At 57.6% G+C, this 20,897-nt stretch overlaps 1 long non-coding RNA gene across 1 annotated transcript; it reads left to right on the forward strand.

Moving 5' to 3' along the window:
* Positions 1-9,497: 9,497 nt before the first annotated feature.
* Positions 9,498-15,690, forward strand: LOC141993874 (uncharacterized). Its single transcript, XR_012640960.1, has 3 exons — positions 9,498-9,714; positions 9,790-10,024; positions 15,413-15,690. It is a non-coding gene; the product is annotated as an uncharacterized LOC141993874 (long non-coding RNA).
* Positions 15,691-20,897: the final 5,207 nt, after the last annotated feature.

A 20,897-nucleotide genomic window follows, 5' to 3' on the forward strand; every position in this document is an offset into this window, starting at 1 on the left:
GGCTCCACCATCCCTCCCACGCCCCTCCCCCTCCCCCACCACATCTACCTCCCCCCTCCCCTCCCCCACCACGCCCCTGCCCCTCCCCCATGGCTCCCCCTCCACGCCCCTGCCCCTCCCCCGCCCCGTCTACCTCCCCCTCCCCCGCGGCTCCCCCGCCACGCCCCTCCCCCTCCCCCATGGCTCCCCCCCTCCACGCCCCTGCCCCTGCCCCTCCCCCGCAGCTCCCTCTCCCTCCCCCACCATGCCCCTGCCCCATCTACCTCCCCCTCCCCTGCGGCTCCCCCGCCATGCCCCTCCCCCTCCCCCATGGCTCCCCCTCCCCCCCCCCACACCCCTGCTCTCCCCCGCAGCTCCCCCCTCCCCTCCCCCACCACACCCCTGCCTCTCCTCCGCCCCGTCTACCTCCCCCTCCCCCATGGCTCCCCTCCCCTCCCCCGCCACGCCCCTGCCCCTCCCCCCGCCCCATCTATCTCCCCGCCACAGCTCCCCCTCCCCCGCCACACCCCTCCCCTCCCCCGCCATGTCTATCTCCCCACCACAGCTTCCCCTCCCCTCCTCCGCCACGCCCCTCCCCCTCCCCCACGGCTCCACCTTCTCTCCCATGTCCATCCCCCTCCCCCATCAGCCCACCACAGTCCCTCTCCCCACTATGTCCCCCCTCCCCGCCACATCCATCCCCTGACCAGCCACAGTCCCCCTTCACGTCCACCCCCCCACAGCCCCACCTCCCTCTCCACGGCCGCCCACGTTCACCCTGCTGCGCCGTGCTCCTGCCAGACAGAGATCAAAGCACCTCACAAACCCTCCCAGGAGGCAGAAAGGAGAAACCGAGTCACAGAGAAGCAGGGGAGGGGGACAGCTCAAGGTCACACACAGCACAGACAGGGCTAGGGATAGAACCCAGGAGTCCTGGCTCCCAGCCCCCTGCACTCTAGCCCTCATGGCCCTCCTGGGGCCAGAGGAGATCCCCCCCCGGATGGGGTTGTGGGAGAACGAGCCTGGAGCGATGGCAGGGAAATGCCCCAGGTGGCAGGGCAGGCACCACACCGGGGCTCAGAGACAAACTGGGGAGGGATAATCAACACAGGGAACCCACCCCCAGCCCTGGGGGTGCCCCTCACTCCCGACGCGCAGACCCCCGCTAGCCCGGCCCTGCCCCACCCAGCCCTGGGGGTGCCCCTCACTCCCGACGCGCAGACCCCCGCTAGCCCGGCCCTGCCCCACCCAGCCCTGGGGGTGCCCCTCACTCCCGACGCGCAGACCCCGCTAGCCCGGCCCTGCCCCACCCAGCCCTGGGGGTGCCCCTCACTCCCGACCCGCAGCCCCTGCTAGCCCGGCCCTGCCCCCCCAGCCCTGGGGGTGCCCCTCACTTCCGACCCGCAGCCCCTGCTAGCCCGGCCCTGCCCCCCCAGCCCTGCCGGTGCCCCTCACTTCCGACCCGCAGCCCCCGCTAGCCCGGCCCTGCCCCCCCAGCCTGGGGGTGCCCCTCACTTCCGACCCGCAGCCCCCGCTAGCCCGGCCCTGCCCCCCCAGCCCTGCGGTGCCCCTCACTCCCGACCTGCAGCCCCTGCCAGCCCAGCCCTGCCCCCCAGCCCTGCCGGTGCCCCTCACTCCCGACCCGCAGCCCCTGCTAGCCCGGCCCTGCCCCCCAGCCCTGCCGGTGCCCCTCACTCCCGACCTGCAGCCCCTGCCAGCCCAGCCCTGGGCTCCCCCCAGTCCCCCTAGTGCCCCTCACTCCCGACCCGCAGCCCCAGGCTCCACACTCACCCCACGCTCCCCAGCACCAAGGGGTTCGGGCTTGCACTTGCTCTCGAGCTGGTTTCGGGTCAGTGACCCACGGGGACGGGTGGCCCAGTGTTAGCCGATGGCCAGGGGATGTTTGGTGAGGTGCCAGCTATGCCCGTTATACCATCCGTGACTTTAACCCCTAGGACGCACTGTCCCTTCGCGGTGGGCAGCCCGGGCTAGGCTGACGGATGCCCCAAGGTCCTCACCACCCGTGACTTTAACTGCTAGAGCTCAGAGCTCCTTCGCAGCGGGCAGTCAACACTGACTGACAGGTGCCCCAATGGCAGCACTAAGAGCCTCTCCACACCCGTGACTTTAACTGCTAGAGCTCAGAGCTCCTTCGCAGCGGGCGGTCAACACTGACTGACAGGTGCCCCAAAGAGTTTGCCCCGTGGAGGCGGCACAACTCAACGCTAGGCTCTTAGTACTCTCACCTAATGGCCAGGCTTTATAGCCAAAACGGCTGAGGTTCTTTAATTGTGTTGGCTGCTTCACAGTAAACCAGAGAAACAAGTCAGGCTTATGCACAAATGGTTACCAAAATTTATTAAACTAGATTCTAATCATGTGGTTACAAAATTGCTAGTGCCTACTTATTTAAATGTAGAGATGTTACACACACAAACAAGTTACAAAACTGAAGCTACAATCCCAAAGAGAGAAAACAAAGTATAGAGCTCTATTTCAAAATATGTGTACACTAAAGATAGGAGATCAGGTGTGGGTGCTTCTTACCCTCCTTGCATCTCTCGATCCAGCGGTGCCAAGCCAGGATCGGTCACTCAATTCCGCAGAAAGACGAATAAGGGACAAGGCTTAGGGACCCTCTTAGCTGCAGAAGCCTTGGGAGGCTGTCACTTATCTGACCAGCAGATAGATAGTGAAAAGCACTCAAAAATCATGGTGCTGTAGGTCCCCTACTTATACCTCTGTACTCCTTTATTCTCTTTCTCCTTTCTATGCCAAACTGGGGCTGGTCTGTCTGGGTGACGCCAGCTCTCGCAAGAGTAGTTCACACTTGCAAGGGAGAGAAACAATAAGTTTCGACTACTGGACATTCCTTTTATCAGGGTAAATATTTTCCCACCTAGGATGTTGGGGTGTGTGCATCACGCTATTTAGTAGGGGCTAAGAGCCATGTCTGTCACAGCGCCTCTGCCTGCTGTGAGCCCAATCGTTGTGGTATGTTCCCAGAGGCACATTGTCGCAGCACACCTGTGCTTCTCTCAGCTTCAAAGGCTGTGCTGGAATTTATGTTAAGTGCCCTGTTGTTTTGGCTCCCTTGTGTTCCCAGCAATGCTGGTCTGAGGGGGGGGGCTGGCTGTCTGGCTACACCCAGGCTGCTGCTGCGTGGGCTCCCTGCCTGGCCGATCCCGCAAGGGGGACATGCCCCTGGGATGCGGCTGCTGATTCACCAGGTCCACACCTTAAACCCTCAGCCGGGTGCCAGGATCCCCGTCGTGCCCGGAGGGAACCGCGCAGCCCTGGGTGCGGGCGGGGGGAAGGGGCTGGGGGGCACGTACAACTGAGCACGAGCTGGGGCGCTCTCCTCAGCAGTCGGGGCGGGGCCCAGTGCGGCACCAGGGGGCACTGTGCTGTGGGGCAGGGGCTCAGCAGGGGGGACTCTCCCCGGCAGTTGGGGGGGCCCAGTGCGGCACCAGGGGGGCTGTGCTGTGGGGCAGGGGCTCAGCAGCTGGGAGACGGGCGCAGGCTCCCAGGGCTGGCGCCAGGGCTGGGAACGGGCAACATGTGGTTCACCTCGTCACGGAGAGATGGCAACTCCTGTGGCCCCGCGACCCCCAGCGCCACGGGTCAGCACCCCCCACCCCGCTCCCTGCAGCCCAGCCCCCCACAGAGCCCCCACCCCACTCCCTGCCTCACAGTGCCCCCCACTGAGCCCGCCCCCCCTGCAGTCCTCCTGACTGAGCCCTCACCCCGCCCTCTGCAGCCCATTCCCCTGCCCTGCCCCCCAGAGGCACACGGGGACGCTGGTGCCAGCTCGGGGGGGGGGGGGGGGGGCCCAGGCCCGCAGCTCCGTGGGGCGGCACCGTGACGCTGGTGCCAGAGGCTGGTTCCGGCCCCTCGGGCCCTGACCTGCCGGCGCTGGGCCTGGGGCCGGTTTCCTGGGAACCAGAACTTGGCAGCAGCCCCCGTTCCCAGCCCTGCCCGCGGGTATCGCTTCCCCGAGCGGGCAGGGCGAGGCCTGGCAAAGGGCAGCTCCCGCTCCAGCCCATCCCTGCTCTGCTGCTCGCACGGGCCCGGAGCCGGCCAGCGCCCACAGGCCTGGGGCAGGGAACCAGAGAGGGCGGGACCCCTCCTGGAAAGGGGTGCCGGGGATGTGTGAGGGGCACCGGCGGGGCTGGGAGGAGCAGGGGGCTGCGGGTCAGGAGTGAGGGGCACCGGCAGGGCTGGGGGGGGACAGGACTGGGCTATTGGGGGGCTGCGGGTCGGGAGTGAGGGGCACCGGCAGGGCTGGGGGGGGACAGGGCTGGGCTAGTGGGGAGCTGCGGGTCGGGAGTGAGGGGCACCGGCAGGGCTGGGGGAGCAGGGCTGGGCTAGTGGGGGGCTGCGGGTCGGGAGTGAGGGGCACCGGCAGGGCTGGGGGGGGACAGGGCTGGGCTAGTGGGGGGCTGCGGGTCGGGAGTGAGGGGCACCGGCAGGGCTGGGGGAGGACAGGGCTGGGCTAGTAGGGGGCTGTGGGTCGGGAGTGAGGGGCACCGGCAGGGCTGGGGGGGGGACAGGGCTGGGCTAGTGGGGGTCTGCGGGTCAGGAGTGAGGGGCACCGGCAGGGCTGGGCTCCGATGCCGCCCCCAGTAACAAAGTTCCCCGCCTCGTTTCCAGGCCCCTCCCGGCGGGGGGCAGAGCCCAGGGGGCCACAGGGGAGGGCGGTGGGTGGGTGACCGGGACTTGGGGCTGTTCCCCTCTGGGGGGCGCCGGCCCCGATCCAGCCAGCTGCGCCCCTGGAGTTTGGTGCCGGGCGCTGCGTTCCCGGGGGGGGTCTGAGCGACGGCCAGGCGGGGCCTGGGCTGGGGGCCAGGCGCAGGGCTGGGGCTCCCCCCCAGGAACAGCTCCGCCCCCCCGTCCCCCGAGACCCTGGGGCGGGCCGTGGCTCTGGGGGAGGAAGGGCCCCGCGGGACGTGTGCCGGGCTGGGGGGCCCCGTCGGTTCCGACCCGAGCCCCCACCCCCTGTCCCCGGGGGGGCGCTGCCCCGGCAGCCCCTGGGGACCCCTGCTGCCCCCCAGCCTGGCAGCCCCGCGAGCGGCCCCCCGTACCGGCCCCGGGCAGGACCCTCCGCTGAGCCGGGCTCTGGGGAGAGACGGGGAGTGAACCCCACTCCGGGGGCTGCCGGCCCCCCGACACCGCTAGGCAGGGCTGCACCCCCCGCCCCACGGCTGCGCCACGCACCCCCCCCGCATGGGGCTCACGGGGGGGCTGCGATTGGCCCCACGCCCGCGCTGCCCCGGCTCGGTCCTGCCCAGGAGGGGGGTGCGGGGGGGGGGCCGTGTGGCTCCAGGGCCAGCACCCAGCACAGGCTGGCAGTGCGGGGGGGGTCCGGGGGGGCGGGGGAGTGGTGCGGGGGGGGTAAGGAGGGTCCGGGCGTTGCAGGGGCCCGGTGGGGGGAGATCACGGGGGGCGGTGCAGGGGGGCCCGGGGGGTGGGGGAGTAGTGCGGGGGGGGGGAAAGGAGGGTCCGGGTGGTGCAGGGGCCCGGTGGGGGGAGATCGCGGGGGGCAGTGCAGGGGGGTCCAGGGGGTGGGGGAGTGGGGCGGGGGGCGGTGCAGGGGGCAGTGCAGGGGGGCCCGGGGGGCGGGGGAGTGGTGGGGGGGGTAAGGAGGGTCCGGGCAGTGCAGGGGCCCGGTGGGGGGAGACCGCGGGGGGCGGTGCAGGGGAGCCCGGGAGGCGGGGGAGTGGGGCGGGGGGGCAGTGCAGGGGGGCCCAGGGGGCGGGGCAGTGGGGCGGGGGGGCGGTGCGGGGGGGCCCGGTGGGGGGAGATCGCGGGGGGCGGTGCAGGGGGGCCCGGGGGGCGGGGGAGTGGTGCGGGGGGGGTAAGGAGGGTCCGGGCGGTGCAGGGGCCCGGTGGGCGGAGATCGCGGGGGGCGGTGCAGGGGGGCCGCGGGGGGGGTCCGGGGGAGTGGTGCGGTGGGGGTAAGGAGGGTCCGGGCGGTGCAGGGGCCCGGTGGGCGGAGATCGCGGGGGGCGGTGCGGGGGGGCCCGGGGGGCGGGGGAGTGGGGCGGGGGGGGTAAGGAGGGTCCGGGCGGTGCAGGGGCCCGGTGGGGGGGATCGCGGGGGGCGGTGCAGGGGGGCCCGGTGGGGGGGATCGCGGGGGGCGGTGCGGGGGGGCCCGGGGGGCGGGTCTCACCTGCCGGCGGCTCGAACCCGGCCCGCGGCGGCTGCAGGAGCCGCCAAACATCCGCTCGCTCCGGCCTGGGGCAGCAAACCGGCGGCGGGGCTCCGCCAGGGAGACCCCCGGCCCGGGCACCGCACCCCGGGGGGCCCGGCCCGGGCCTGGCCATTGCGAGCGGGGGCACCAGGGATCCGAGCCGGCAGCATCGCGGAGCAGAGCGCGGGGTGGAGGCAGGGAGACAAGGAGCGGGCCGGGGCCGGGGCCAAGGCCGGCAGATGAGCCCAGCCGCGGAGAAGGGAAGGAAACGAGCTCCCTGGGGCCAGAAACAGCTTCACACCGAGTGCGAGCGCGACTGGAGCGCGGCCTTTCCCCTCCAGGGGGCGCCAGATCCCGCCCGGTCCCGGGCCGGCCACTGGCGCGCGGCCTTTCCCCTCCAGGGGGCGCCCGATCCCGCCCGGCCCCGGGCCGGCCACTGGCGCGCGGGGCCTTTCCCCTCCAGGGGGCTCCAGATCCCGCCCGGCCCCGGGCCGTCCACTGGCGCGCGGGGCCTTTCCCCTCCAGGGGGCTCCAGATCCCGCCCGGCCCCGGGCCGGCCACTGGCGCGCGGGGCCTTTCCCCTCCAGGGGGCGCTCGATCCCGCCCGGCCCCGGGCCGGCCACTGGCGCGCGGGGCCTTTCCCCTCCAGGGGGCGCTCGATCCCGCCCGGCCCCGGGCCGGCCACTGGCGCGCGGGGCCTTTCCCCTCCAGGGGGCGCCCGATCCCGCCCGGCCCCGGGCCGTCCACTGGCGCGCGGGGCCTTTCCCCTCCAGGGGGCGCCCGATCCCGCCCGGCCCCGGGCCGTCCACTGGCGCGCGGGGCCTTTCCCCTCCAGGGGGCGCTCGATCCCGCCCGGCCCCGGGCCGGCCACTGGCGCGCGGGGCCTTTCCCCTCCAGGGGGCGCTCGATCCCGCCCGGCCCCGGGCCGGCCACTGGCGCGCGGGGCCTTTCCCCTCCAGGGGGCTCCAGATCCCGCCCGGCCCCGGGCCGTCCACTGGCGCGCGGGGCCTTTCCCCTCCAGGGGGCTCCAGATCCCGCCCGGCCCCGGGCCGGCCACTGGCGCGCGGGGCCTTTCCCCTCCAGGGGGCGCTCGATCCCGCCCGGCCCCGGGCCGGCCACTGGCGCGCGGGGCCTTTCCCCTCCAGGGGGCGCCAGATCCCGCCCAGCCCCGGGCCGGCCACTGGCGCGCGGGGCCTTTCCCCTCCAGGGGGCGCCAGATCCCGCCCAGCCCCGGGCCGGCCACTGGCGCGCGGGGCCTTTCCCCTCCAGGGGGCGCCAGATCCCGCCCAGCCCCGGGCCGGCCAAATGTGGACCTCAGAGATTGATGCATGTGGTTTCACAATGCCCTGGGCAGAGGTAAAATCCTTCCCCTGCTCGCACTCACCCTCCCCTGTTTATGCAGCCAAGGGTCACATCAGCACTTTTGGCCGCAGCGTCACACTGGGAGCTCACAACGAGCTGGTTTTACACAATGACGTCTAAATCCTGATCAGGATCCTGGCATTGCATAATACAGCGTCCAAGACTGTGGGTCAGGCCTGCGTTGCCTGTTACGAGAGGATACGTTTGGATCCGACTGTATTAAGACATTGCATTTGCAAGGGACACTCTTACCAATGCTCCAGATCCGTCGGTGTGCCTGCCCTGTCCTCCTCATTTTCACCACTCTGCCGATCTTTGGGTCATCTGAACATTTTATCTGCAGTGATTTTCTGTGTCCTCTCAGATCATTGATGAAAATACTGACTAGCATCAGGCCTAGAACTGATCCCTTCAGAACGCCACTAGAAACAGCCCCGTTCACTGACAATGGCCGATTAACAATTGATTTCTGAGATCTGTCAGTTCACCAGTTTTAGTCTATTTTATTTGTGCACGACTGATATTGTAGGGTGTTAATTATTTTATCTCAGTGTTTTCCCTGAATATATCAAATGCCTCAGGAAAATCAAAGCTGATTACATCTGCATGGTTCCCTTGTCAGCCAAACGTGTGCTCTATTAAAGGGATGGAATCCAGTGTATTTGACAAGACTGGGTTTGCATAAACAATGTTGTTGAATGGCATGACTTATATTATCGAATTTTTTTCTTGAACTAATTCCATACCAGCTTTTCCATTGCTTCCTAACCTTCGCAAATCTTTGTTTTAAATAGTACCTTAATTTTTTTTAATACTTTACATGTAACAAAGGAATTTCCCTAAAACTTTTCTAGGATTCCTTTTGTTCTTAATATACTTAATAACCTCCTTTTTGTAATCCTCAGCCTGCCAGCTTTGGATTTTCCCCTGATGTCTTCAGTGTCCCTTATCAGTTTTCATAACTTCCATTATGTGTTGCTGGCTATTTTCCCTTTTCCCCATTGATATTGTTACGAACACTCCTCCTGGTGCATGATGTGCTTGCTTTTAGACAATGGTGGGCCCCAAACCAAAACTGAATCACATGTGCTAACTTTTCCTTAACAATATACATATATCTTCCCCACCCTAATTACTGCCTTCACTTTGCAACTGGACCGGCTTTTTAGCCAAAGGTTTTCAGCATCTTGACGGAGCAATCATGCCTTTCTTGCTATCTCATGATCTCTTTTTAAAAAACACTCTCAATTTGCATTCCCATTTTTTGTCTAATTATTTCCTTCCAATCAGTTTTGATGAGAGTTTTCCTCAGCTTTGGGGAATTAGCACTTTAAAAGCACTAAGTGTCTAAAGAAAGTACTGGTTTGATGTTCTTCTCTGTTTCTCCATTTGAATGTAATCAGTTCCGTTCTTTATTTTGCTGTCCTCTATTATATGTCCCCCTTGTTTGTCTCTTCTCTAAGCAGCCTCAGACTTTTCACTCTGTCCACATATGGCAGCCTCCCCATTCTCAGAGCCTGTCTTGGAAATCCCCTTTTTATTTGCTAGATCATTTATAGAGACCAGGTAACCAAAACTGAGCACATATCCAGAGCAGGTTAGTTTCCATTCCATTCCGAAGGCATCCAGATATTGTTTTTCTTTTGGCCACTGCTGTGAATGAGTGGGTGTTTCTCCGGAGCCATTATCAGTGATGCCCAGGCCCTTTCTCTGAGGTGTTTTCTAGTTGGGCTGTTTCCCCTGGCACGTCTTGGCAAAGGTTTGGGTTTTCTCTCCTCTCATATTTTAAGCAACCAGATGAAAAATGGGAACTGCCTACATGGATTCTCTAGCCTGGCTTTCATTGTGTTAAGGAACAATGATTGATAGCCAGTATTCACACTCGTGTTTCCTGTTGGTGCCTCTTAAGGTTTCCCCCACTAAGACATGTAAGAATTATTGGAGCATCATGATATATTGAATTGGCATAAGAAGGGTCAGTTGTTCAAAATTCATTTATTTAAATAATAAACCATTTATTTTATTTTATTTTAAATAAATAAACCAGCTGAGCGGCAGCGAACCAGCTGAGCAGCGGGGACAGCAGAGCAGCTCACAGCAGGAGTTTGCCTGGGAGTTCGCCTGGAGTGAGCCCAGTGAGGCTTACATCTTGCAAACGTCTCTGAGGAAGCTCATAGTAGGTAGGTGATATGGAAGGGGGGGGTTCAGCTGTTGTGACCTGCACTGGATGTGCCATGTTTGTCTTTCTTCCACAGGACAGAAGTGACTTTGTCTGTACAAAGTGCAAGCTGGTCTCCATATTGGAAGAGAAGATTGAAGGTCTGGAACAACAGATAACGACCCTGCGTTGCATACGAGAAACTGAGGATTTTCTGGACAAAACACAGGATAGGCTTCTAGGGGCACAAAGCTCTAAAGATATAGAGCAGGTTGCACAGCGGAGCCAAGAGGCCAGTGAAGAAGCTTGGCAACATGTGACCTCCAGAAGAGGTAAGCGGAATGTCCGGTTTCCAGTAACACAGACACAGGTAACCAACCGCTTTCATGTTCTCTCCACAGGTACCATTGCGGAGAGTGGACCAGATGATATGTCTGGGGGGAGAAAGCAGAAGGAGACTCCGCTGGTTGGAAGGCATGAGATGCGATGTCCTGAGGTTGGGGGTTCCACGACCACCACTCCCAAGAGGAGAAGGCAGGTGGTGGTGGTCGGAGACTCTCTCCTCCGGGGGACTGAGTCATCTATCTGCCGCCCTGACCGGGAAAACCGAGAAGTCTGCTGCTTGCCAGGGGCTAAGATTCGCGATGTGACGGAGAGACTGCCGAGACTCATCAAGCCCTCGGATCGCTACCCCTTCCTGCTTCTCCACGTGGGCACCAATGATACTGCCAAGAATGACCTTGAGCGGATCACTGCGGACTACGTGGCTCTGGGAAGAAGGATAAAGGAATCATAGAATCATAGAATATCAGGGTTGGAAGGGACCCCAGAAGGTCATCTAGTCCAACCCCCTGCTCGAAGCAGGACCAATTCCCAGTTAAATCATCCCAGCCAGGGCTTTGTCAAGCCTGACCTTAGAAACCTCTAAGGAAGGAGATTCTACCACCTCCCTAGGTAACCCATTCCAGTGTTTCACCACCCTCTTAGTGAAAAAGTTTTTCCTAATATCCAATCTAAACCTCCCCCATTGCAACTTGAGACCATTACTCCTCGTTCTGTCATCTGCTACCATTGAGAACAGTCTAGAGCCATCCTCTTTGGAACCCCCTTTCAGGTAGTTGAAAGTAGCTATCAAATCCCCCCTCATTCTTCTCTTCTGCAGACTAAACAATCCCAGCTCCCTCAGCCTCTCCTCATAAGTCATGTGCTCTAGACCCCTAATCATTTTTGTTGCCCTTCGCTGGACTCTCTCCAATTTATCCACCTCCTTCTTGTAGTGTGGGGCCCAAAACTGGACACAGTACTCCAGATGAGGCCTCACCAGTGTCGAATAGAGGGGAACGATCACGTCCCTCGATCTGCTCGCTATGCCCCTACTTATACATCCCAAAATGCCATTGGCCTTCTTGGCAACAAGGGCACACTGTTGACTCATATCCAGCTTCTCGTCCACTGTCACCCCTAGGTCCTTTTCCGCAGAACTGCTGCCTAGCCATTCGGTCCCTAGTCTGTAGCGGTGCATTGGATTCTTCCATCCTAAGTGCAGGACCCTGCACTTATCCTTATTGAACCTCATCAGATTTCTTTTGGCCCAATCCTCCAATTTGTCTAGGTCCTTCTGTATCCTATCCCTCCCCTCCAGCGTATCTACCTCTCCTCCCAGTTTAGTATCATCCGCAAATTTGCTGAGAGTGCAATCCGCACCATCCTCCAGATCATTTATGAAGATATTGAACAAAACCGGCCCCAGGACCGACCCCTGGGGCACTCCACTTGACACCGGCTGCCAACTAGACATGGAGCCATTGATCACTACCCGTTGAGCCCGACAATCTAGCCAGCTTTCTACCCACGTTATTGTCCATTCATCCAGCTCATACTTCCTTAACTTGCTGACAAGAATACTGTGGGAGACAGTGTCAAAAGCTTTGCTAAAGTCAAGAAACAATACATCCACTGCTTTCCCTTCATCCACAGAACCAGTAATCTCATCATAAAAGGCGATTAGATTAGTCAGGCATGACCTTCCCTTGGTGAATCCATGCTGACTGTTCCTGATCACTTTCCTCTCATGTAAGTGCTTCAGGATTGATTCTTTGAGGACCTGCTCCATGATTTTTCCAGGGACTGAGGTGAGGCTGACTGGCCTGTAGTTCCCAGGATCCTCCTTCTTCCCTTTTTTAAAGATTGGCACTACATTAGCCTTTTTCCAGTCATCCGGGACTTCCCCCGTTCGCCACGAGTTTTCAAAGATAATGGCCAAGGGCTCTGCAATCACAGCCGCCAATTCCTTCAGCACTCTCGGATGTAACTCGTCCGGCCCCATGGACTTGTGCACGTCCAGCTTTTCTAAATAGTCCCTAACCACCTCTATCTCCACAGAGGAGTTGGAGGCGCAAGTGGTGTTCTCGTCCATCCTCCCCGTGGAAGGAAAAGGCCTGGATAGAGACCGTCGAATCGTGGAAGTCAACAATTGGCTACGCAGGTGGTGTCGGAGAGAAGGCTTTGGATTCTTTGACCATGGGATGGTGTTCCATGAAGGAGGAGTGCTGGGCAGAGACGGGCTCCATCTTACGAAGAGAGGGAAGAGCATCTTTGCCAGCAGGCTGGCTAACCTAGTAAGGAGGGCTTTAAACTAGGTTCACCGGGGGAAGGAGACCAAAGCCCTGAGGTAAGTGGGAAAGCGGGATACCGGGAGGAAGCACAGGCAGGAATGTCTGCGAGGGGAGGGCTCCTGCCTCATACTGGGAATGAGGGGCGATCTCAAGTGCTTATATACAAATGCACAAAGCCTTGGAAACAAGCAGTGAGAACTGGAGGTCCTGGTGATGTCAAGGAACTATGATGTGATTGGAATAACAGAGACTTGGTGGGATAACTCACATGACTGGAGTACTGTCATGGATGGTTATAAACTGTTCAGGAAGGACAGGCAGGGCAGAAAAGGTGGGGGAGTAGCACTGTATGTAATGGAGCAGTATGACTGCTCAGAGCTCCGGTACGAAACTGTGGAAAAACCTGAGTGTCTCTGGATTAAGTTTAGAAGTGTGTGCAACAAGAGTGATGTAGTGGTGGGAGTCTGCTATAGACCACCGGATCAGGGGGATGAGGTGGACGAGGCTTTCTTCCGGCAACTCACGGAAGCTACTAGATCGCATGCCCTGATTCTCATGGGTGACTTTAATTTTCCTGATATTTGCTGGGAGAGCAATACAGCGGTGCATAGACAATCCAGGAAGTTTTTGGAAAGCGTAGGGGACAATTTCCTGGCGCAAGTGCTAGGGGAGCCAACTGGGGGGGCGCTTTTCTTGACCTGCTGCTCACAAACCGGGTAGAATTAGTGGGGGAAGCAAAAGCGGATGGGAATCTGGGAGGCAGTGACCATGAGTTGGTTGAGTTCAGGATCCTGACGCAGGGAAGAAAGGTAAGCAGCAGGATATGGACCCTGGACTTCAGGAAAGCAGACTTCGACTCCCTCAGGGAACAGATGGCCAGGATCCCCTGGGGGACTAACATGAAGGGGAAGGGAGTCCAGGAGAGCTGGCTGTATTTCAAGGAATCCCTGTTGAGGTTACAGGGACAAACCATCCCGATGAGTCGAAAGAATAGTAAATATGGCAGGCGACCAGCTTGGCTTAATGGTGAAATCCTAGCGGATCTTAAACATAAAAAAGAAGCTTACAAGAAGTGGAAGGTTGGACATATGACCAGGGAAGAGTATAAAAATATTGCTCGGGCAAGTAGGAATGAAATCAGGAGGGCCAAATCGCACCTGGAGCTGCAGCTAGCAAGAGATGTCAAGAGTAACAAGAAGGGTTTCTTCAGGTATGTTGGCAACAAGAAGAAAGCCAAGGAAAGTGTGGGCCCCTTACTGAATGAGGGAGGCAACCTAGTGACAGAGGATGTGGAAAAAGCTAATGTACTCAATGTTTTTTTTGCCTCTGTTTTCACTAACAAGGTCAGCTCCCAGACTGCTGCGCTGGGCATCACAGAATGGGGAAGAGATGGCCAGCCCTCTGTGGAGATAGAGGTGGTTAGGGACTATTTAGAAAAGCTGGACGTGCACAAGTCCATGGGGCCGGACGAGTTACATCCGAGAGTGCTGAAGGAATTGGCGGCTGTGATTGCAGAGCCCTTGGCCATTATCTTTGAAAACTCGTGGCGAACGGGGGAAGTCCCGGATGACTGGAAAAAGGCTAATGTAGTGCCAATCTTTAAAAAAGGGAAGAAGGAGGATCCTGGGAACTACAGGCCAGTCAGCCTCACCTCAGTCCCTGGAAAAATCATGGAGCAGGTCCTCAAAGAATCAATCCTGAAGCACTTACATGAGAGGAAAGTGATCAGGAACAGTCAGCATGGATTCACCAAGGGAAGGTCATGCCTGACTAATCTAATCGCCTTTTATGATGAGATTACTGGTTCTGTGGATGAAGGGAAAGCAGTGGATGTATTGTTTCTTGACTTTAGCAAAGCTTTTGACACTGTCTCCCACAGTATTCTTGTCAGCAAGTTAAGGAAGTATGAGCTGGATGAATGGACAATAACGTGGGTAGAAAGCTGGCTAGATTGTCGGGCTCAACGGGTAGTGATCAATGGCTCCATGTCTAGTTGGCAGCCGGTGTCAAGTGGAGTGCCCCAGGGGTCGGTCCTGGGGCCGGTTTTGTTCAATATCTTCATAAATGATCTGGAGGATGGTGCGGATTGCACTCTCAGCAAATTTGCGGATGATACTAAACTGGGAGGAGAGGTAGATACGCTGGAGGGGAGGGATAGGATACAGAAGGACCTAGACAAATTGGAGGATTGGGCCAAAAGAAATCTGATGAGGTTCAATAAGGATAAGTGCAGGGTCCTGCACTTAGGATGGAAGAATCCAATGCACCGCTACAGACTAGGGACCGAATGGCTAGGCAGCAGTTCTGCGGAAAAGGACCTAGGGGTGACAGTGGACGAGAAGCTGGATATGAGTCAACAGTGTGCCCTTGTTGCCAAGAAGGCCAATGGCATTTTGGGATGTATAAGTAGGGGCATAGCGAGCAGATCGAGGGACGTGATCGTTCCCCTCTATTCGACACTGGTGAGGCCTCATCTGGAGTACTGTGTCCAGTTTTGGGCCCCACACTACAAGAAGGAGGTGGATAAATTGGAGAGAGTCCAGCGAAGGGCAACAAAAATGATTAGGGGTCTAGAGCACATGACTTATGAGGAGAGGCTGAGGGAGCTGGGATTGTTTAGTCTGCAGAAGAGAAGAATGAGGGGGGATTTGATAGCTACTTTCAACTACCTGAAAGGGGGTTCCAAAGAGGATGGCTCTAGACTGTTCTCAATGGTAGCAGATGACAGAACGAGGAGTAATGGTCTCAAGTTGCAATGGGGGAGGTTTAGATTGGATATTAGGAAAAACTTTTTCACTAAGAGGGTGGTGAAACACTGGAATGGGTTACCTAGGGAGGTGGTAGAATCTCCTTCCTTAGAGGTTTCTAAGGTCAGGCTTGACAAAGCCCTGGCTGGGATGATTTAACTGGGAATTGGTCCTGCTTCGAGCAGGGGGTTGGACTAGATGACCTTCTGGGGTCCCTTCCAACCCTGATATTCTATGATTCTATGAATAAGAATGTCATTTCTCAGTGTATGAAGAGCAACCAATCTACTTCACTCACAGGAACAGTCTCCACTAGTGTATATGTAGTGTCTCATATTAACTTTGTCTCTCCATCTAGGCATTTGTAAAGCGACCATCACCCTGCAACCTGGGGACATACAAGAAGTCAGGGAAACCTACGGTACACGCAGGAGACACCTTTCTGCCTCAGAGTTGGACGTGTTCTCCCCGCCTCCACGTCAGATTCCAACACAACCGACTTCACCAACCCCTCCCCCTTCATCCTGCTGGGCATTCCTGGCCTGGAGGCGGCCCATGTCTGGATCTCCATCCCCTTTTTCACCATGTACGCCATAGCCGTCTTGGGAAACGTCAGCATCTTGTTCATTGTGAAGAGGGAGCCGAGCCTCCATGGGCCCATGTACTATTTCCTCTGCATGCTGGCTGTCACCGACCTGGGCCTGTCCACGTCCACCCCGCCTCTGAAAAAAGAAAGTGTGTGTGTGTGTGTGTGGGGGGGGGGGGGAGGCGCGGGGGGGGTAGCTCCCTTTGATGGACACGCAGCCAGCCAGTTCGCTGTAAAATCCCTCTTGGTCTGTCTCTCTCCTTGCTTTACCTGTAAAGGGTTCAGCGTCCCCCAGGTAAAGGGAAAAGTGGCAGCTGAGCAAAGGAGCCAGTGGGAAGGTACGAGCGGGAGGACGTGGGGCACTCGGAGACTCAGCGGCTTATTAGAGCAGAAGCTTTCGTGAGCTACAGCTCCCTTCGGCGGACGCCTGCAGTGGAAAATGGGAAGGAACTTTTTAAAATGGGGAAAGAAACTTTCCCTTTGTCTGTTGTTCTCGGGCTGCAGGGACTCAGGCAGCCGTGGTGTACGCAGCATCAGCCAGGGCTGATTACAGCCCATCGCTTCTGCCTCCAACCGACTTATCTGGAGACCCAGCTATGTACGTAAAACTCGGGAATGGCTAGAAAGACGCGATCAGGGCTATTTCTTTCATTGTGTATGGGCTTGTGGACTCCTCTGTGCTAACCCCAGATGCTTTTGTTTGCTTGTAACCTTTAAGCTGGACCCCCAAGAAAGCTAGTTTGGGTGATTGATTTTTGGAATTGCTCTTTTAAAATCTAGCAAAAGCCTAAGGTCCAGATGGATTTTCTTCCTTTTTTTTTTTTTTTTTTTTAATAAAAGGTACCGTTTTGAAGAACAGGACTGGAGTTTCGGCGTCCTAAGAGGTTTCTGCAGGTTGTTTGATTAGCTGGCAGCCACAGCTGATTTCCTGTGTTTTCTTTCTCTGCTCTTCCCCGGAGGGGGGGTGAAAGGGCTTGAGGGTGCCCCACAGGGAGGAATTCCCAAGTGCCCCTTCCTGGGTCCAAGGGGTTTTTTGCATTTGGCTGGTGGCAGCGTTTACCAAGCCAAGGTCAGAGAGAAGCTGTAACCTTGGGAGTTTAATACAAGCCTGGAGTGGCCAGTATTAATTTTTGAAATCCTTGTGGGCCCCAATCTTCTGCACTCGGAGTGCCAGAGTGGGGATTCGGCCTTGACAGGGGCCTTTTCCCTCTAGGGGACACCGGCTCTGATCCAGCCCCCGGGCCGGCCACTGGGACACAAGCCTTTCCTCTCTAAGGGTTTCAGGCTCCCATCCATCGACAGGGCCGGCCACTGGGACATGGGGCCTTTCCCCACCCTTGTCCGGCCACTGGGATATGGGGCCTTTCTCCTCTCGGAGGTGCCAGCTCCCATCCAGCCCCAGGGCTGGCCGCAGTACTCCTTTTCTTTTTGTGAATACAGACTAACATGGCTGCTACTCTGAAACCTACATTTCAAGGATGATTTTAACTAGTTGATTCTGGGAAACTTTCATGGGAGAGTGCATCAGCCACTTCGTAAGGAGCTCCTGAAATGTGTTGGATGTCGAAATCAAAATCTTGGAGAGCTAAACTCCACCAAAGAGGTTTCTTGTTATTTCCCTTAGTGGTATGCAACCACTTCAGCTCAGCATGGTCGGTTTGCAGGTGGAAACGCCGTCCCCAAATGTATGGGCGTAGCTTTTCCAGAGCATAGACAATGGCGTAACATTCTTTTTCACTGACTGACCGTGGCTTTCCCTCTCAGACAGTTTCTTGCTGAGAAAGACTACAGGGTGGAATTCTTGATCCGGTCCTTTCTGCATTAAAACTGTTCCCACACTACGCTCAGAAGCATCTGTGGTTACTAGGAACGGTTTGTCAAAGTCTGAGGCCCTTAGCACAGGGTCAGACATGAGTGTCGCTTTAAGCTGGTTAAAGGCCTCTGACATTCTTCGGTCCACTGAACGGCATTTGGCTGTTTCTTTTTGGTTAGGTCTGTCAGTGGGGTGGTGATTTGGCTGCAGTGCAGTACAAATTGCCTGTAATATCCGGCCAAGCCTAAGAAGGATTGGACCTGTTTCTTTGACTTTGGGACAGGCCACTTTTGGATAGTATCCACTTTCACCTGTACGGGGTTGATAGTTCCTTGGCCCACCTGATGTCCAAGGTAAGTCACTCTGTTTAGGCCTATTTGACAATTCTTAGTCTTAAAAGTTACTCTTGCCTCTTTTATGCGCTCAAGGACTTTTTGTAGATGCTCCAGGTGTTCTGCCCAGGAATCTGAAAATATGGCCACATCGTCAAGGTAGGCGACTGCATATTCTCCTAATCCCGCTAGGAGACCATCTACAAGTCTTTGGAAGGTGGCGGAGGCATTTCGCAGCCCGAAAGGGAGTACATTAAATTCATACAGCCCGAGATCAGTGGTGAAGGCTGACCTTTCCTTGGCAGATCCATCTAGCGGTACCTGCCAGTACCCCTTGGTTAAGTCCAAGGTAGAGATGAACTGGGCCCATCCCAGTTTCTCTAATAGTTCATCTGTGCGTGGCATTGGATAGTTGTCTGGGCGAGTTACAGCATTTAGCTTACGGTAGTCCACGCAAAAACGTATCTCCCCATCTGGTTTGGGAACTAGAACCACTGGAGATGCCCATGCACTTTCAGAGGGCCGGATTACACCCATCTGTAACATATCCTGGATCTCCCGGTCTCTAGCAGTTTTAGCTTGAGGAGACACCCGGTAAGGTTGGACTTTAATTGGGTGAGCATTACCTGTGTCAATGGAGTGGTATGCCCGTTCAGTCAGTCGCGTAGCTAGTGCACAGCTCCTTGATCTGCTGTCACTGCATACGCCCAAGGGTCATGGAGAGGTTCCCCTCTTCCACGCCACCGCTTCCCTTCGTAGTAGACACCTTCAGGCCACTCAGCGTCATCTCTTCCCTGGGCTGTAAACTGACAAACCTTTAATTCTCTGGAATAAAAGGGCTTTAGAGAATTAATCTCGTACACCTTAGGCTTTTGGTTGGAGGTGGGGGATGCTATGAGATAATTAACAGCTCCCAGGCACTCCTGGACCGTGAATGGCCCTTCCCACAACACTTCCCTTTTATGGGCCTGGAGCGTCTTTAAGACCATGACCTGGTACCCTACTTTGAAGGAACGCTCTCTGGCATGTTTATCACAACAGGCTTTTTGCTCTTCCTGAGCATCTTTTAGGTTTTCTTTTGCAAGGGCTAAAGAGTCGCTGAAGGTGTTTTGTAGGTTGTTACAAAGTCCAGAATGTTAGTTCCTGGAGAAGGTGTAAACCTCTCCCCTTGCTGCTTCCCCAACTGTAATGGCCCCTTAACCTTGCACCCATACACAAGTTCAAATGTTGAAAACCCTAAACTGGGATGGGGTACAGCTCTGTAGGCAAAGAGCAACTGCTGCAACACTAGGTCCCAATCATTGGAGTGCTCATTTACGAATTTACGTATCATGGCCCCCAAAGTTCCATTAAACTTCTCCACCATGCCATTTGTTTGATGGTGGTAAGGAGTGGCAACCAAGTGATTTACCCCATGAGCTTCCCAAAGGCTTTCCATAGTTCCTGCCAGGAAATTAGTCCCTGCATCTGTGAGGATGTCGGAGGGCCAACCTACCCTGGCAAAAATGTCTGCTAGTGCCTGGCACACACTTTTAGCCCTGGTGTTGCTTAGAGCTACTGCCTCCGGCCATCGGGGGGCAAAATCCATGAAAGTCAGTATGTACTGCTTTCCTCTGGGTGTCTTTTTCCAAAAAAGGACCCAGAATATCCACAGCTACTCGCTGAAAGGGAATCTCAGTGATGGGGAGTTGCTGGAGAGGGGCTTTGACCTGGTCTTGGGGTTTTCCCACTCTTTGGCACACCTCACAAGACCGGACATAGGTAGAAACATCTTTGCCCATTCCCTCCCAGTGGAATGACCCCCCCAAATGGTCTTTGGTCCTGTTCACCCCAGCATGGCCACTAGGATGATCGTGGGCTAAGCTCAAGAGCTTGGCCTGGTACTTAGTTGGAACTACCAACTATCTCTGAGGATGCCAGTCTTCCTGGTGTCCACCTGAAAGAGTTTCCTTGGATAAAAGTTCCCTTTCTACAACACACCTGGATCGATTAGAAGACCTGTGAGGCAGTGGGTTGCTCCGTGCCGCCGTCCAAGCTCTCTGGAGGCTTTCATCCGCTTCCTGTTCGATCTGGAACTGTTCCTTTGATGCTGGAGACATCAGTTCCCCATTGGATTGTGGACCTGGGCTTGGTCCCTCTGGAAGCGATGTAGGGGATGGGGCTGTTTCCGTTGACTGTGAACCGCTCTCCACTGGTGCACTATGTTGGGGTTCAGGCTCCAGCTGAGCCTCTTGTGTAGGGTTATCGGCTGCTGCTGCCAGGGGAGGCTCGGTAGGGCCCTCTGGTGTTGGAGCTGTAGACGGGGTTGCAAGTGCTGGACTCAGGGCTGGCAATGGTGCTGGTACTGGTTGCTCCGCCGGTTCCGGTTCTGGGACTGGCTTTCGCTGGGTCTCTGGGGCTGGATCCATTACGGCCGTCGCAGTTGTTGGCAGGGGATCCGGTTCTACCACCTCCATCTGGGTCTCTGGTAACACAGATGGGGCCCTGTTGGAAGGCTCAGGAACAGGGATAGGTGTGGAAGCTGGCTTTGTCTGGCTGCGGGTGACCATTCCCACCCTCTTGGCCCGCTTCACATGGTTGGCCAAGTCTTCCCCCAATAGCATGGGGATGGGATAATCATCATAGACTGCGAAAGTCCACATTCCTGACCAGCCCTTGTACTGGACAGGCAACTTAGCTGTAGGCAAAATCGAAAGAGTTGGACTTGAAGGGTTGAATCGTCACTTGGGCCTCTGGGTTGATTAAGTTGGGGTCCACTAAGGATTGATGGATAGCCGACACTTGTGCTCCAGTGTCCCTCCAGGCAGTGACCTTCTTCCTGCCCACACTCACAGTTTCCTTCCGCTCCAAGGGTATCTGGGAGGTATCTGGGCCTGTGGACCTCTGGTGTGATCCCGGTGCAATGAACTGTAATTTGTTGGGGTTCTTGGGGCAGTTGGCCTTTACATGCCCCAGCTCGTTACATTTAAAACATTGTCCAGCTGACGGGTCACTGGGGCAAGGCGGGTTGATGGAGAACGGTGTGGCGGGACGATAAAGTGTCTGAGGTTTTCCTTGGGATGTAGGTGGGTCCTTGGGCGGCCCCCGGTGATAGGGTGTTGTCTCGGGTTGC

The sequence above is a fragment of the Natator depressus genome, chromosome 1 (genome assembly GCF_965152275.1).
Source record: "Natator depressus isolate rNatDep1 chromosome 1, rNatDep2.hap1, whole genome shotgun sequence".
NCBI lineage: Eukaryota > Metazoa > Chordata > Testudines > Cheloniidae > Natator > Natator depressus.